Here is a 16,397-nt window from a genome sequence, read left to right as displayed (position 1 = left end):
GAACACTGAGTTTTCTCAGTCTGTCAAAAATACTATGAGCTGTTACAGGAGGAATTTCCAGAACCATCACCCATTCCTGCATTTATATTAGATTTAGAGGATGTGTGTGTTAATGCCTGCAGTTTTCGTAACAGTCAGCCAGCTGCCCCTGAAAGGCAGCTAAGGCTGTATAAAGTTCCACAACCTTTTAAGGTTTTACACTCTCTTCCCAAACCTGACCCAGCCATTAAATATTTAGTTAATCCTTCTGCGGCTAAACATTTAGTTAATTACAGTCCTACACTTTCTGATAAGGATGGGAAGAATGTTGATAAGTTTGAGAAAAAATGTGTGCAATGCATATGGTCAACTGGTGAATGGTCGAGAGGGTATGGCCGAAAGAAGTGTGGCAACATCTCAAAAATGCGATTGCAACGCGAAATCCCATCCCCTTTTTGACCCGTGTTAGCACTCGTTTTAGGGTGTAGAGCAGTCAGAAATGTCGAATTCAATGTTTTTACCACATTCTGACTGGCTTTATGGGATTCGCGGAGAAAAGTCAGTAAAATGCATGGTCGAGCAATGTGCACTCCACCATATGAATGTAAACCGAGAAAAAAGTGTATGTTTCTGCGACTTTGGTTTTCAGGAATTTTGAATTGTCAGGCTCATATGTTTGTTCTGACTAATTGTAAAGTGTACATTAAGTTTTGTCTGCAGTTTCTTCTTGTGAGGAAAAATCTGATTTAAATAATTTAGTTTCTTCTATTGCACAACTCCTTACTCTTTGTTTACAATATGTGTTATGGCAAAGTTAATACGTCTTCCAGGGCTATGTCCACTGATTCTGTTTTGAGGAGATTTCTCAGAACCTCCCAAATTATGTATAAAATAAGATGTTAGTTTCTCTCTTGAGTCAGCATTTAGTTTTTGGCCCCTCTGCTTGTATAGGTGATGAAAGGAGTAGGTTGATGCACTGACTCTCTAATATTTTTCAACCCTCCCTCTCCAAATCTTCTAAGGGATTCTCTAGCCCCTCATCCAGTTTTGGCAAAAACAAAATAAACAGTCTCAACAAAATGCAGGTAAATCAGATGAACAGACATTTAAGAAGAAATGACAAAGGTATTCCAAAATAGATTCTGAAACCTCCCAAAACCAAGAGCAGCCCAAGTATGAATGACTATTTAATGGAACTTGTCCGCCCACCCTAGCTTTCCCCTGCACGATTTTAGTAATGGGTGCTTAACAATAATGCTGCTCCTTCCCTCAACCCTAACCCTACACATTACCTTGTGAAGATAGGTGAAGGCTGCCAGCCTAGCTAGATAGAATTTTGTAGATAATTCTGTCATTTGTAAATATTAATATAAGCCACCGGCTTGTTCTCTTAAATGTGAAAAGACTGTATTGGATGTTGAACTGAAAAAAAATGTAACAACAGTGCACTGTGCTGTAAGAAAGCTGGTAAGTCGATCTAAAACTCAGAGCCAAGATGTCTAGAGAGAGGCATTCTGCCTATTGTTTTAAGTCCAGAGTTAATGGCTAGAATTTACATGTAAAATTTATTTTCTTGCTCTGGCTTCCTGACCAGCTGCAAGATCAAAAGGGCTATTAACCTTTGAGTTTCTTTTAGCTCGGGAACCAGAAAGAAATTATGTAATCTGAAATTAATCATTGGTACTGTGTTATCAATTTAAGGACAGAAAGAATGAGGGCATTTGAACATTTGTCTTGAGAACATCCAACATCACCAGCACTGTCTTGCTCTATATGTAAGTTTATTTTAGAACTGTGTTTTCTGTTAGATATAGCTAGGAACTAGGAAGATTAAATTAGTTTTTTTCTGTGTTGATGTCAGAACTTTTCTACTGTATTATTTTAAGTATTTCTCTGTGATCCCTGAACTCTTGACTAACACTGTGTAGTAAGAAGTATTGTCTTGCACTTTTATTTATTATTAAATATTTTAAACCTTTCAATTGTGGCTGTTTTGTGTAGAGATAATTTAAGCTCTAGAGTACATTGCATGTATATAGTGGCACTGGCCAAGCCACTCCAGTAAGCCTTGACTGTTCAGTTGCACTTACCATTTAGATAGTAGTATTGCACAGTATAATTGAACACCCTTTCATAAGGGCCTTTTAGTAGCTGATAAATATTAGTGGATGGTGGCAAGTGGTACAACCTTATAGTATGGGTAAAATGTGCACAGCTGGAGAACCTGTGTCAGCCTTCCCCTGGAGTGTCTGTGTGGTTGTATATAACTCTTATCTCAAAGTGTGTTTGTGTCAGCTACTTGTGCAGGGACATGAAGCACTGATTGGACAGAGAGGGTGCTGGAGGTTTTAGCTTGCCCACTAGGCTGAGATCTGGACTCTATAGCTATGCCAGTGGGGAGTCTTATTGGGGACCTGGAGAGAAAGGGAGAAACCAGCCCCAGACTGACTGTGATCTCTTTGTGCTCTTAAGGGAAATTGTACTTTACTGTATGTGTATTTATTATCCTTTCCCTATGTGGACGCCCCTCACTAGTGTTAGTGGTGAGGATTGAGGTTCTTTGATTGCTGGGTCAGTGCACTGGCGTCACATACCTTAATAAAATAAACTTACTGTAACACTGCCAGTACACAAGACACACACACACACACATCCAAACACCCCTAATTCACAAACACTTATAAAAACACTCACTGCCTCCAGCCCTTCTCACCTGTCTTGACAAAACATGCCATCGACATTTGTTCCCCTCTTTTATCCATGCTTTTGACATTACACAACACCCACTTAGCTTGTTGACAAAACGCAGGGGAACCATATATCTGTATTTCTCTCCCTCTCTATATATACATTTATTTTATATGATTGACTTTTTAAAAAGCCAAATTTCACATGATCGAGACCATGTGATCGACTTTTTAAAAAGTCTAAAAAACTCTACTAAGATTGTGTGACAGTGGGGTTCATAGGTAGGTACTAGGCTATTGGCCCTAGGGCCCATACAAGCCTAGCCAAAAAGGTACCCTGGCTTTCACCACCCAAGAAAATTATTTTCCTGTGCCCCTGTCATGCAGAACCACAGAAATGATCCCCGGGGTGAATTTCCTATTACCCATCCAATCATCAAGATTTTTCTTGAAGAGTGCTAATGAGGAGCTCTGTTTGACATAGATAGGTAGTCTGTTCCAGAGTATGGGAAGTGTCTGGGACAGGAATCTATCCCTCCAGCATGTTCTGTTTATTGTGGTGACAAGGTTTAGGTCCCTAGAGCGTGTAGCTTGGAGGGATTGGGATTTCTTTAAGTGGAGCATGTCCAACAGCTGTGGGTTTGACATGGCTTTGTATGTTAGGCAGAGATCGCCTCTGAGTAGGCGATATGTGATGGAGTAAAGCTGGAGTTTTTTGAGATGGTCTGTGTAAGGCATCTGTTTGAGGCCAGTAATCCTCTTTGTGAGGTATTTTTGCGGCCTTTCCAGTTGTTGTAGATGTCTTGTAAGGTACATACCAAAAGGGGCGTTGTACTCTATAATGGGTCTAATGAGTGATGAGGGATCAGGGACTCTGCTCTTTTCCCCGGTGAAGTGTGATGTCAGAGTTGGCTTGTGTGTGTGTGTGTGTGTGTGTGTGTGTGTGTGTGTGTGTGTGTGTGTGTGTGTGTATATATATATATATATTGAGGATGCAGGGGTCTTGCCCACCTGCAAAAAGCAGTTTCAGTTATTTTGCATGCTCGACTTTTAAAACAGATTCAGTTATTTACACACACACACACACACACACACACACACACACACACACACACACACATGCTTAGCATAAGCTGTCTTCATTTAGCCTTAGTCCAATCCCAGCATTACAACTGTACCGCCACCACACACACTCAAGTTGTAATATCCGATTTGGAACAAGATGGTGCAGCTGTATCGCAAACATGTAGTGCAGCTATGTCACAGCAATGTATGTTGACATTTAAAACAAACCAGAGGCACTTCGGCTCAACGAATCCAGTGTAAATCCAAGTATTAACTGTAGCTGCTCCAAGTAACTACGGCAATCTACAGACTGCAGAGTTATGCTTCTAAATCCATTCAGTTGTAGACCAAGCTGATGGGTGAGCTGTACCCCACATCTGACACCACTGCAATATCAGACCGCTAGGGGCAAACATATGCTGGGAGTGTTGTGCTAAGCCACTTAGGTTCATAGTTGTATACAAGGCTGATGACCACTGGGGAATTTTTAAGTCTAGCCAAGCATTCCAATTGTATCCTGCAAGATTATGTGCCTCAGAGGTTATTTGTAAAGGGTATATGTAAGCTAGGACAAGATTTACAGGCTGCCTCTGTCTGTTTCCAATTTCCCATCCACTGGTCTAGGTGTCTCTTGAACAGGGTTAGAGAATAGCTCTGCTTCATATAGATAGGAAGCCTGTTCCACAGAAGGTGAATTCTCTGAGACGCATACCTGTCCCTCCAATGTGTCCTATTTATGTTGCAAATAAAGTTTAAATGCCTAGATTGAGTAATTTTGATGCAATTAATTTTGTGGATATACAAAAGGTCCATTAGAGTGGGATCCAAAGATGCCTAGTATGCCAGGCATAGACTGCCTGTAAACAGTCTGTAGAGTCTCTACATCTGAAGCCCTCATTCTGAATATTCATAGTTGAATAACTGCTCAGTAGCCTGCTTGGCAGGTTTCCTGACTCTCACCATTTTTATTTCATTCCCATAGAGCAATAAGCTGGAAAGACTTAATTCACCACATGACCTGACATCATATTTTAATGTACAACCCTGTCAACAGAAGTTATGTTGCACTTTAATGGGAAAAAGGCAGTATGTCTTTTTTGCAGGTCTCCAAAACAAGTGGTAACACATTTCAACCAATTTAAAACAATCACTTCAGGGTTCTACAGTGCCTTAGAAATTACATTTCTTCAGCTATATGCTGCTTATAGTGTCTTCGGCAATTTGTCTTGTTACCTTTTCATAGTGTGTGTGTGGGTGTATGGGTGGGTGTGTGTGTGTGTGCGTGCATGCATGTGTGTGTGTGTATGCACGCGCGCGCGTGTGTGTGTGTGTGTGTGTGTGTGTGTGTGTGTGTGTGTGTGTGTGTGTGTGTGTGTGCGTGCGTGCGTGCGTGCGTGCGTGCCAGGGGTCACTCAAACTTTTACTAAAAAGTGAAATAGCTTTCACCAGAATTTTAAGTCACAAATATGACAGTGGACTGCAGACAAGAATTTGTTTTTCAAATAATCAGCAAATTTGTTAACTTCAGAAATATTTTCTTGTTGGTCAACTACCCACTCTGGTCGTGGACTACTTAACACTTTCATGCACGTATGTGGCAGTCATACAGTGTCTTTAACTTCACTCTGATCAGATTTTCCTTCAAAACATTTAGAAATGTTACACTGATGGCTGAAGTTATTGTATTGTTCCCTTTCAGGAGACCCAAGGGACTGTGAAATGTCAAGGGAAAGAACTAATGAGAAACAGCCAAATAAATGGCAGATAACTCATCATGCTTAAAAATTTGGAGGAATGCTGACAGTGAAACCTTTTGAAGAATTCTGATAAAAATGTACCCAGAGATAATAATAAGTAAGGAATGCTCAGCACACAGAGGCAGTGAAACATTATTAAAATGCATTATAAAACCCACCCAGGCTGCTCAGAAGAGACTATGAGAGAGAGAGAGAGATTGTGTGTGTGTGTGTGTGTGTGTGTGTGTGTGTGTGTGTGTGTGTGTGTGTGTGTGTGTGTGTGTGTGTGTGTGTGCCCTCACGTCCGAGTGTGAGAACTCGATAGAGAGCCTGATTGCCTTGGTACTGAGTGCTGGAATCTGCTCTACAGACCATATTTCAATTACGGAGAAATTTGAAAAGCTACTTTAATTGCACTGGTAAACTCATTCTTCCTAAGAACAGCAGCAAAACATACATATGCTACTGTGAAAGAACATGCTACGTCTAGAAGAAACTACAATTGTATCATAGTTTTGATTCGAGTGTGAAGAAATAAACACTAAGCTGCTAGGAAATCAAAGTCCTGGATGCACATACACAGGGCAGACAGTGTTAATAGACAGAAAGGTGCAAATCTTTACATCAGCCTGAAAGCAAGCAAAAAAAAATACTGTTTTATATAGCCAATGTCTTAAGAAATCAAGCCGATAATATGCTATCCCATTACACAGAATTTAGAAAACTTCTACAGTGTTAATGTAAGGGCCACAAAGTCAGCTCTTACGACAGCATATAAAACAGTGCAAGAAATGTACAAGAAGCCAGCCTAATACATTGTCTATAACAGAAGCCAATCAGAATTCAGTTGGTGAAATTCCCTACACAAACCAGCTATATTGCAAGCTGGCAGTGCAATATGGAAATGTGTCAGGAGCCAGGGCTCACAATTGCACTGAATGGAAAATTACAAGCAGAACGTTAAAAAAATGTGTATGGGGTTAACTGGATCACAAAGGCAATCAGGTACACATAATTATCTAAGATGCATTTCAGTACTACTGTGACCACTGAATTATGTTAATACCTTGTGCTTACCAGCACAGAAAATAAAAAAATTGGTATAATAAGAATGACAAAAGTAATAGAATCTCAACTACATTATAATTAGACTTGTGAAATATGAAAATAATGAATCTACTACTTATTCAGTCAGAGAGCCAAAGATGTTAAATGGAATGTGTCCATATTAAGTGTGTGCATAATAAAATGTGTACATATAATGCACACACACATGTATATGTGTGTGTGTATATATATATATATATATATATATATATATATATATATATATATATATGTATACACACACACACACTTTACAAATAAAACACATACATACATACATACATACATTTATATATATTATGCTAAGCCATGTGCTGTTCACAAATAGCCATAGCATTTTGAATGAGTCTCTGTTGGCCATATTACCTTGCACCTAGCTGCAGCTATGTCTTGTGGTTGAACACAACTCTTTTTGAATCACACCCAGTATAGGGTACCAGCAGTGAATTAAAGATACATTTTCAGAAATGTGCTGATGTTCTTCCTGTTTCACTGTTGTAGTCCTAACTTGTGGGATTTCCTGCTTTGGAAGCACTTGGCCGGCCCAACTACCAGAGTAAAAATCCTCCTCCTCCTAAGGCTGGCGGGGGTCCTTCCCTGATGTCAGTATGCTTGGGTATAAAGGGAGCCATCTGACACCATGACCCCAGTCTTTTCTTGCCATCAGGGCCTGAAGCAGTATTCAGTGCTTTGGTCAGTCTACACCCGAGAGAAGTCTTCTAAGACTAAGTACCCCATTGGATAACACCCTTTCTTGCTTTAACTCATGTCAGATAAGGTTAACAGTTGTCGCCACTGTAGTAAGCAAACCCACACCGAGACATTCATACTTTGCGTGTCACCTGTCTAAGCCCGGATCACGATATCCCTAGTTGTTTTTGCACCCGTTTCAAAATTAGGACTATCAGATGTAGGGCTGAAATCTTAGCTAGTCATCTTAGTCTGCAATCCTGTTTGCATTGTACAGTGACATCCCCGATCTTCCTAAAGTCGAGTTTCCTAAGCAAAAGAAGGACAGGGAAAAAAAGCCAAAGCTTAGAGCCTCAGGTGACAACCATTCACTGTAAGCCAGCATCCCCCCCCCCCCAATGGCTCGTTATCACTGAGGAAGTGAAGCACTTTTACAGCCCCCTTCTGCAATAGAGGTGGTGGCGCAAGCCTCCATCTAGACCCTTATGGAGTCTGACATGCTGTCAGGTCCCTCAACTTCTACACAGGCCTTGGCTTTCAGTTCACTGGTTGGGTCCGGAGTCACTCAGCAGACCTTGACTTCCAATGAGCGATCTTGCACCAATGACATTTCTCTGAGGCATCAGCCTGCATTGGTTCTGCCTTTGAAAGAAACTGGTTTCAGGATGTCAGACATATCTAGGTCTAAGGCCAAAGCTACTCCTACAAAGGGTTCTACCTCAGGCCCTATGCCTAGACCTACCAGCTCCTACTCAGCAGGTTATCAGCAAGACCTGGTCAGGTTAGCTGAAGACCTTATCTCCTTAGTCTGAGCTGGACCACCCTTTGGAGTCTTACCCAGGGAAAAGGAAAAGGGATTCCACCCCTGAAGTTTTCTTCGAACCCCTTGATTCAAGTGAAGATTCTGACCAGGAGTCTGTTTGTAAGGAGTGACCCTTCATTACTTCTTTTGAAGATTCAGATTCTGAGGAGAATCTGCCTTCAGCTTCAACTCCTGAAGACATTACTTTTGGGAAAACACTCCATGCTATTAGGGAATATTTCCAGTGGGAGGCACAGGAATACCCACACTCTAAAAAGAGGGTTAGGGAGTTCCTTGACCTCCTAGAACACAAACCTTTGGCTATTCCTCCTGTTTTGGAGGTAGTAAAGAATGTTTTCTTAGACTCTTCCCTGAATCCACACCCTCTGCTTCCAGCCCCTCGAAAACCAGGCAGGTTTTACAGAGTGCTGGGGGTCACATAAATATTTCTTCAGAAACCATTCTGCTGACCCAGAGGTTATCACTCCAGGTCCCAAGGGAGCAAGAGCCAGCTCTTCAATGAACCATCTACCTATTTACAAAGAAAACAGGGCCCTTGATTGGTTTGGTAAAAAAGTCTGCACTTCTGCTACCCTAGCCATGAGGGCCCTTAACTGCCAGTTTCACATGATAAAATACCAACAACGCGTTATAGATAAAATGAAGCAAAGGATATCCTTCCTGGAGGACAAGAACATTTCTTGGGAGTCATTGATCCTTTGCCATTTCAGCTCCCAGGTGGCTAGACACACTTTACACTGCGGCCATGACGCTATGGAGGCCTGTAGCCAAGCTGCTGTATCTGGCTGTGTCTACAGAAGACGTGGTTGGCTTAGGGAACAGACCCTACCAGACCTTGTCAAATCCAAACTTCTAGATGCACCCCTGGATAAGGACTTCCTTTTTCGGCTAAGGTTGTGCTAAAAATGGAAGATAAAACAAAATCTATGCAAACTGTCAAGGACTTTCTCCAGGTTCAGCCCCCTAGGTTTAGTAAGAATTTTCCCACTAAACACTGGTCCTTTTCCTATCAGTCAGAAGGCAGCCAGAGGAAGCCTTGAAGGGAAAGGCCTCCAGTGCAGCAGCAATCGTTAAGACCCAGGCAGGGGAGTTCTAGGCCACAGGGCCCTGGCAGAGAACAGCAGTGACTCTCTCTTTTCCCTACACCCCCCCCTACCCTCTCCAGAAAAGGTAGGAAAAAGACTAGGAGGAAGGCTATCTCTGTTCAAAGAAAACTGGTCCCTCATTACTTCAGACAAGTGGGTTTTGAAAGTTATCTCAGACAGTTACAAGCTCACTTTCAAAGAGCCATTAAGGTACTTGGGTTACCCTGATGTTTCACAAAGTCAAAGAACAGAGGCCCTTTCTCAGATTCACAACCTATGCTCATAGGGCTTAGTAGAACCAGTACGAGATCATCAAATGGGAAAGAGTTCTACTCCAGACCATTCCTGATTCCCAGAAAGGAAGGCTTGTTGGTACCCTATTCTAGACCTGTCCACCCTCAATCAGTCCCTGCTGGTACCAGAATTCAAAATGTTGACTTCAAAATCGTCTTTCCATGATAGCTCCCTCAGGCCTTTATGGTCACCTTAGACCTAAAAGATGCTTACCAGCACATTCTTATAGAGAAATCTTGCAAAGGTTTTCTTCGCTTAAGAGCAGGTACCAGTCACTTTTAATTCTCTGCACTGCCCTTTGGCTTATCTATTGCTCCCAGGGTCTTCACAAAGTGTTTAGCTCCTGTGATCACCTTCTGCAAAACAAGAGGGATCCAGATTTACCCATCTGGATGACTGCCACATTCAAGGTAGTAGTTGGTCAAAGTTCCTCAAGAATCTCGCTTTCACTTAAACCCTCCTCACCTCCTTGGGGTTCACCATAAATCTTCACAAATCCAAGACAGACCCATCCACCATGATAGTTTTCCTGGGGGCTGTTCTGGTTTCCTCCCTTCAAAAGCCTTTCTTCCTCCAGGAAAGGTCTCCTCCTTGACTCAATACTTCCAAAACATTATGCAGAGAACAATGCCTCTCAGCCAAGCAATTCCTGAGAGCATTAGGCTACATTGCATCTTTTATCCTCATGATCCCTCTGGCCATGCTACACATGAGGAAGCTCCAGTGGTACCTCAGGTATCTGTGGTGCTGGCACTTGCAGTCCATGGAGACAGAAATTCATCTGATCCCTTGCCTCAAGGAGGAATTTACATGGTGGATATTGGCATGTGCCCACAACCTGGATCTCCCCTTCAGTTTCATTCCTCAGGACCAAATTTTAACCACAGATGTGTCAGACACAGCATGGAGGGCTCATTTCTAACATCTTCAATCCCAGGGCAGATGAAAAGATCAGTTCAGATGCAAGCACATAAATTGGAAAGAACTGATGGCAGTGCAATTGGTCTTTCAAAGGTCAGAGGAAACCAGGGGTCCTGCTTGTCAAAACAGACAACACTACAGTTAGGTGGTATGTAAACAAACAAGGGAGCATCTGTTCTTGCAGTCTTTGTCGACTAGCAATGCAGGTCTGGGAGACAGCTCACTCTCTGGGGTTGCACCTTATGGTACAGTACCTCCTAGGGACTCAAAACACTCTAGCAGGTCATCTCAGCAGGAACATGATTGAGCCACATGAGTGGCATTTGCATTGAGAAACATTTCTCAGCATAGTCCAGAAATGGGGATCCCCACGGATAGACCTCTTTGCCACCAAATAAAATGCTCAACTGAAAAGATTCTGTTCCAGGAGCAATACTTACAGCCTGTAGGACAGATGCTTTCTCATTCCTTTGAAGTTACCTGTTCCTTTATGTGTTTCCTCCCATGCCTAATCTTCAAAGGGTGCTCCTAAAAATCAGAGAAGAGGGCCCAAGAGTCATCCTGATAGCCCCAGACAGCACTGGTATCCTCTGGCTCTTCTACTAAGTTTAACTAATGAGAGATTGTGGCAGTTACCTCAGAGAATGGCCCTTCTGACTCAGGCAAGGGGAGGCTTGTGCAACCCAACCTGCAGACACTCAAACTCTCAGCCTGGATACTTCCCCAAAATTCTACTCTGAGCACACCCTAAGCAGACAATTTCAAGACATCCTTGAAGAGGCTAGAAGGCCTAGTACCAGGAAGTCATACTCAGCCAAGTGAAAATGATTATCTATTTGGTGTCAGCAGCAAGACTTCAGTCTTATCTCAGCCAGTATCTTTGCCATTTTAGATTACCTGGCTACCCTGATGGACAGAGGTCTGTCCTTTTCTTCCATCAAGATTCACACCTCTGCCATTTCAGTCCACATCCCTACTATTCCTCCTCTCTTTTCCCACCCCCCTGATGAAACAAATCTTTAGGGTAGTGGTTCACATCAGACTTCCCAGGAGACAACCCACGACTCCATGGGACCTTTTGTTCTAGAAAAATTGATGCTACACCCCTTTGAACTGGCAGCTTCTGCTGATTTAAAATTCCTAGCCTGGAAGACTGCCCTTTTACTGCCTATCACCTCAGCTAGGAAGGTCTCAGAGCTGCAAGCTGTCATGGCAGTGGAACCATTTCTCATATTCCATCCAGGCAGACTGTCACTCAGGACTAATCCAGCCTTTATGCCCAAGGTGGTCTCAGACACATCCTTGAATTGACATACACTTGCCTACCTTCTTCCCCAAGCCTCAGAACTGGGGGGGGGGGGGGATCCTTCACTCCCTGGTTGTGCACAGACAGCTTTACCATTATCTTGACAGAACTAAATTTTTTCAGAAAATAAGACCAACTCTGTGTCCTTTGCCATTGGCTCTGAAGGGAAACCACTCTCCAAACAGACTATTTCCAAGTGTATCTCCTACTGTATTTCCTTTTGTTACAGCCATCATGACAAAAAGCCTCCTGAAACTGTAAGGACTCACTCTACTAGGGCCACTTCTACCTCTACCTCTACTGCCTTCCTAAAGGAAGTATCTACCAAAGACATTTTGGAAGTTGCTACCTGGTCATCAAACACTACCACTTTTCAGCATTTTCCATCTTGCAGGAAATCCTTCCTTCACCATAATCTTCCTTCCACCTTCATCTCAGCTTTGAGAATCACCCCATAAGTCACAAGTGCAACCGTAAAACACAAAGAACATAGTACAGTTGTGTACACTTACCGTAACTGTAGATGTTTGAGTGTATTCACTGTTGCATTCTTCTTTCCTTCTCCCCTTCCCCCTTTTATCTACAGTAGTAGCCTGCTTCTATTTCCCTCACTAGCCAGAAAGACCCCCTGGGTGTTTACCCTGCAGGCCCCCTTTTTTTTTTTTTTTTTTTTTTTTTTTACCTTTTGTCCATTGCTTATGGTTCATCCTGGCCAAACTACTACCTTCTAAGAAGGCAAGAAAAAACTGATGTCATGGTGACAGTTGGCTCCCTTTATACCCAAGCATACTGTCATCAGGGTAGGATGTCTGCCAGCCTTAGGAGGAGGAAGATTTTTACTCTGGTAGTCAGGCCAGCCAAAGGCTTCCGCAGCAGGAAATCCCACGTCAGTCCTGCAATAGTGAATAAAGTCGAACATCTACATTTATGGTAAGTGTACACAACTGTACTTTCTAAGCTTTGCAGCATACCTCTCAACTGTCCAGAAGTTTTCAGAATGTCCAGATTTTTGTCTCATATTTTTTTCTATTATTTGTAAAATATGTGATTTCTGTAAAATCATTGACTTTTTAAGTAACTAAATAATGACAAACATTTGAGTTTCAGACCTCATACCCTTCAGAAAAATGCATGCTAATCGCAAAACCTGTTGTTCTAGCAGCTTTCAAAGTTTATGAGTAGTACTTAAATTCTGACCCTGATTTGGGCCTCTTTCCTCACATTATTTTTGGTTTTGTTCAGAATTCTTGTGCTAAGAGTTTGGGAGGTATGCCTTGAACTGATATATTATCTTTCCCCGTAATTATAAAATCTGTCAGCGGTGTTTTAAGATTGGAGTTTACATGGCTTTCAGGAAAATAACTTCTATGCTTATCTGGATCATTGAGGTACAAGATCATGAAATTGTTAAAATGGCCACCACACTTTAAGAGCTGTCTCCCCACAGGCAATTTCTGTAACTAGCAGTTATGCCGAAAAAAGTATTTCTGAACATGTGACAGAATTGAGAGGTTGTCATTTTATTCAGAAGTAATTCTGGCAGTGACTTGTCAGTTCGTGTGATATGTACAGAAATAGTTTTAAACAGCTGTGTCTCAGCACTGTGATATATTTTAGAACAGTGGTTAACAACTACCTGTCAAATGCTCAGATGCTTATCTGCATTTCCCTTGTCAATTCTCTGACGTATACAGAAGCACATTTTTAATATGATGATATATCTTCTAATCCATAAAGTCCATTATTCCTTTGTGATCCAGTCAAAACTGATATTCTCTTTTATATAACATATGTAACAAAATTCTTGTGGGATTTCTCCCAATGGTAGCCTTATGAAGAGAGTAGGGTCCCCCAAATATTTAATGCAGACTACTGAAGGAACTATTATAATTATGCTATCATGTGAGTGGTAACCACTCTTAGAACCAGTGTCACACATTCTGTGTGGAATACAGCTGCTTGCATATTTTGTCCATGTTTTCAGCTAGAGGTATTGACTGATTTTCATAGTCTTTGTCTGTGTTTTGAGCAATCCCTTTTCCTGCACTGCACTGTTTGTTCCAGTAAAATGTTTTTCTAAACAGAAGAGGGACTGAGTTGAGAGATAGTAATCTTATCAAGGAATTACTAGTCGGGAAGAGTCTTTTTTTATTTAACATTTACAGAAGCAGAAGTGGTTTCCCTGGATTTACAGAATTATGCATGGCATATGCAGCCATTTTCTAAACCATATGCCTTGGTGAGGGTTGAGTGGTAGTAGTCTGTGTTTGGTATAACAGATCTCCCTATCCCTGGCTGCAGTCTTTTGTCCATTCTTTGGTTGTTCTCAGGCAAGCTGAGAGATATAAACCCACCAACATGCCCTCGATCTGTGCTGGGACATTTTGATTAGACCCTGCTTCATGCACCTCCTGTGGGAGGCCTCCATTTTGCATCTATAAAAGGTCTCCAGACCATCTCAGTGGACTCTTCTGAACCTAGAAAGGAGATTTTTCAAGAATTTCAAGCTTCTCTTCCTGTTGTGGAATGAGGCCAGCTATCCTGTGAGTGAATTTCCTATTTATTGCTTGTATCCGCGAATGAATCTTTTTAGTTAGTACTTAGAGCTCATCACCATAGGTGAAGATATGAAAATATGTTGACCAGCAAACTGAGAACTTCATCATGTGACTCAGTTTTTTCTTTACCACAGCACACAAGTACATCATCTGTAGTAGTGGTAGTACCACTGTTGCCCTGCAACTATTACCTGGCCAGTTTCATGATCCCCTCTACCTTCACCTGGGAACAAGACCCTAAGATAGTTAAGGAAGTAACTAGCACAGGTGGAGGAGTTTTTCACCTACAGAAAGCATTCCGCTGATTTCTAGTACGGAGCCATGATGTCTGACTTGGCTGTGTTGATTTTTATCTCAATAGCTTTGCACTCAGCAGTGAAATGCTTTGCATCTTGGAAATCTCATTCACTTGAGGCTTTAGAGGACAGCATCATCTGCAAACAACAAAAATGCAGCTCTCAAATCTCCAAACTTGATACTGTCTAATTCTTGGGTGGACTTTAATATCCTGTCCCTATAAGTTACAAACATTAGGAGAGATGCAATGAATTCTTGACTTAACACCATGGAAGTAGATGTAACTCTTGTTCTGCAAATTGTGACACTAGATGCTCTATTGCAGTGGCTATTGGATGCTGCACTGTTGTAGGCCTTACCACAAGACATTTTAGGCTGCACGGTCATATGCCTTTCCCCGAATCACAAAAACACATTTAGACAATACTGACAGTGTCCTTAGATCCCTTTAGTAGATGTGTCAGGGCAAAGGGTTGATTTGCTTTTCCATAGCCAGAATGGAATTTGTACTGCTTCTCCTGAATCAGTGGCTTGGAGTTTTATTTTATATAAATCATGCAGTAGAAATGCACTGTGAGTATGATTAGCATTGCAAATGAAGTGGACAAAATTCAAATGGTGTAAAAAGGTGGCCTAGCTTTTGAGCAGCTTGTGCATATTGTTGTAAGAAAGTTCTTCTGTATTGTACAGTTTATAAACAGCGGAATTGTGTCTAGGGATGTCATTGACCCCCTTACCTCAGCCCTTATTAGGCCAATTATTGAATATAATGCCCCCCTTTGGCATGTGTCTGTCAAGACACATGCAGCAACTGGAATGTCCACAGAGATACCTTACTAAAAGGATACAAGACCTAAAGAACATGTCCTACATGGACTGACTCAGAGCCCTGTCAGTATACTGTGTATCCTACAGACTGACAGGTGACCTGTGTTTGGCATACAAGGCATCCTCCACCTCATTACTGATGGATTTACTACACATTAGCAAGTCAAATGGCATCAGAAATGCTTGGTCTAGAGTTCTAAACCTCTACTGCAACATCGACTGAATGGTTTGATGGGAAAGATTTATCTCGCAGAGAATACCACTTTTGTGGAACAGACTCCTCCATCCACATAAAACAAAGTCCGTCCCTGTCCATTTTCAAACGCAACTTAGATCTATTGATGAGAAACAGAAATTTTACCCCAGGACTGACCCTGTACTACTGATGGGCAGAGGCAGCTCCTAAATGCTTTACCCTATGCTTGGGTCCCCTCAAATTATCTATGGTATGATCTCATTTATTCTCATTAAAGGTATTCTATAACTATTGACCATGGGATGGGCAAGGTCAGTCTATAACCAAATGGAATAGGCTGTTTTGAGCACAAAAAGGGAAACTGACTAGGCTTAAAATGGCCTGCTAAGGCAGCTAGTCTAGTACTTATCTATGAACTCCACTCCCTACAAGCTTTCCTCACTCTAGAGAATGCTGATGTCCGTGCAGTCACTCTGACATTGTTTAAAGATGCAGAGAGCACACCAGCAGTGCAAGACTTTAATGCATTGCCATGTCAAGCAGAGCACCTCCTTGGCCCTCTTCAAAAGGAACCTTGACGACTGGATGGGAGATAGGAAATTTACCCCCCCGGGATCACGTCAGTCACCCTGCTAGTCAGGGGTCTAGGGAAGTAAATACTGTGGGAAGAAATAGCCAGGGAATTGTTATGGCTAGGCTTGTACAGTCCCTAGGTCCGATAGCCTAGTACCAACCTATGAACCTTCCACACATTTAAATGAGCTACTACACAAACAGGGACTAAAGGTGTACGTGTCTCAATTTACATCAAGGCTGGTCAAACAG

Source organism: Protopterus annectens, chromosome 6.part0, assembly GCF_019279795.1.
Source record: "Protopterus annectens isolate FY-2018-M chromosome 6.part0, PAN1.0, whole genome shotgun sequence".
Taxonomy (NCBI): Eukaryota; Metazoa; Chordata; order Ceratodontiformes; family Protopteridae; genus Protopterus; species Protopterus annectens.
This window is presented reverse-complemented; position numbering follows the sequence as displayed.